This window comes from Trichechus manatus, unplaced genomic scaffold, assembly GCF_000243295.1.
Source record: "Trichechus manatus latirostris isolate Lorelei unplaced genomic scaffold, TriManLat1.0 scaffold00073, whole genome shotgun sequence".
Taxonomy (NCBI): Eukaryota; Metazoa; Chordata; class Mammalia; order Sirenia; family Trichechidae; genus Trichechus; species Trichechus manatus.
The window spans coordinates 8,774,170-8,776,264 of record NW_004444009.1 but is presented as its reverse complement, the minus strand read 5'-3'; the positions used below and the strand labels follow the sequence as shown (position 1 = coordinate 8,776,264).

General features: G+C 41.7%; 1 long non-coding RNA gene across 1 annotated transcript in view; it reads left to right on the top strand.

Moving 5' to 3' along the window:
- LOC111821251 (uncharacterized) overlaps positions 1-1,296 on the top strand; it is a 4,855-nt gene extending 3,559 nt beyond the window's left edge. The window contains exon 2 of the long non-coding RNA XR_002824694.1: positions 929-1,296. This is a non-coding gene — a long non-coding RNA (uncharacterized LOC111821251). The remainder of the gene's footprint in view (positions 1-928) is intronic.
- Positions 1,297-2,095: the final 799 nt, after the last annotated feature.

Sequence of the window (2,095 nt, the reverse complement as noted above, 5' to 3'; positions counted from 1 at the left end):
TCTTAACCACTACACCACCATAGCTCCATTGAGTGCCTACTGTGTGCTAAATGAGCCCTCGTGGCACAATGGTTAAGTGCTCGGCTACTAACAAAAAGGTTGGCAGTTTTAATCCACCCAGCAGCTCTGCGGGAGAAAGACCTGGTAGTCTGCTTGCGTAAAGTTTACAGCCTAGGAAACCCAATTGAGCAGGTCTATTCTGTCACATGGGGTTACTGTAAGTTGAAAATCAACTCAGTGGCACCTAACAACAATAGTTACAACCACTGTGTGCTAGGGGAGTCCGTGGGTGGTACAAAGTGCTCAGCTACTAACCAAAAGACTGAATGTTCGAGTCTACCCAGAGGTGCCTCAGAAGAAAGTCCTGGTCACCTCCTTCCAAAAAATCAGCCGTTGAAAACTTTATGGAGCATAGTTCTACTTTGACACACATGCGGTCACCATGAGTCAGAATCTACTCCATGAAGACAGTTTTTTGTTTTTTACTGGACTGTGTGTTAGGCACTGTTCTAAGTTCTTATTATTCACAAATGGGCAAAACTGTCATGCTCACAATCCTCATGAAGTTTATAGCCTAGTGAAGAGGCAGACATCAAACAAAAAATAAGCCAACATATAGTTATGTAATTATAAGTTCTGATAAATGCTCTGAAAGAAAAAAGTAGGATCCTATGAGAGAATAACAAGGTGGCGGAGTTTAGAATTGGTGGTCAGGAAGGCCTCTCTGAGAAGGGGACACTTAAGGCCTAAAGATGGGGAAGAAGTCAGCTAGGTGAAAAGTTGGAGGAAGTGTATTCTAGGCAGAGAGAACAGATTGTCCAAAACTGTGAGGAAGAAAATGATAATAAAAACACGTGGTGCTTTTGTCATGAATCCTCACAACAACACTTTGAGGGAGGTACAGTTATTATTTCTGTTTTTCTTTCAGAATTGGAAACTGAGGCACAGTGAGGTTAAGTAACCTGCCCAAGGTCACACAGCTAATACGTGGTGAAGCTGCGATTTACACCCAGGAGGAGGCCATCGAGGCTGGCGTTGGTGGTGAGGACAAGAGCTGCAGGAGTTGGTGGAATGCTCTGGAAAATGATAGCAATAATGCTTGCACAGCATGAAGAATATAATCAATGTCACTGAATTGTACATGTGAAAATTATTGAATTGGCAAATATTTTATGTATATTTTTACCACCAAAAAAAAAAGAATGGCAGGAAATCAGGCTGGAATGTGCAGCACAGAGGGTTCTTGCAGGCTATGCCAAGGAGTTTGAATTTTATTCCATGTGCCATGAAAAACTATAAAAAAGATTTAAGCAGGAGCATGCATGATTTAATTTGCATTCTTAAAAGCTGGTGATGAACATTTTTTTAAATTATATTTTATGATTATAAAACTTATATCTGCTCATTTGGGAAACACGGAAAAGCTCCAGGTAGAAAATAAAAAAAATCACCTTTATTCCCAACCTGCATACAACAAATAATCACTGTTAACTTTTGGTATATAGTTTTCCAACTGACAGGTGTTTGTATCATATCATAATTGGAATCATACTGTACATATTGTCTTGTCAATCAGCACTTCAGGAAAACAGAATACCACATGATAGCTTCATTCCAAGGTTTTGCAGGAGGACATGATGCTGGCAGCGAGGAGAAGAACGAACGGAGTAGGGACAGAAGCTAGCTCCTTGTGTTTCAGTGGATTAGCCCAGCAGGAAGACGGGTCGTGTCTGGGACAGGGGTTTAGGTTGTCACTTTGGAGCCACATGTGGGCTCTCTGAAGATTCCCATTTCTCCAAGTTCTCCAAGGAACAGACTAGAACCAACACCTGTCCTTCCCCTACAGGCCTTAGGCACAAAAAGCAGCTCTCCTGTGCAAATTTAATTTGGAGAGATTGTATTTATGTGCCGCTCTGTTGGCCTGTCTCATTCTCTTCTTCCCTTCTGCCCTCACTGGGTCATAATCTGGGGTGAGAGGATGGATAGGTTGTCTGCCTCATCCTACCCGACCTGTTCATAATTTCAATAGACCACCAATGGTGTGCGATAAGTACTTTTTACATGCATTGTTTTAATTAAATTTCACCTACAGGAC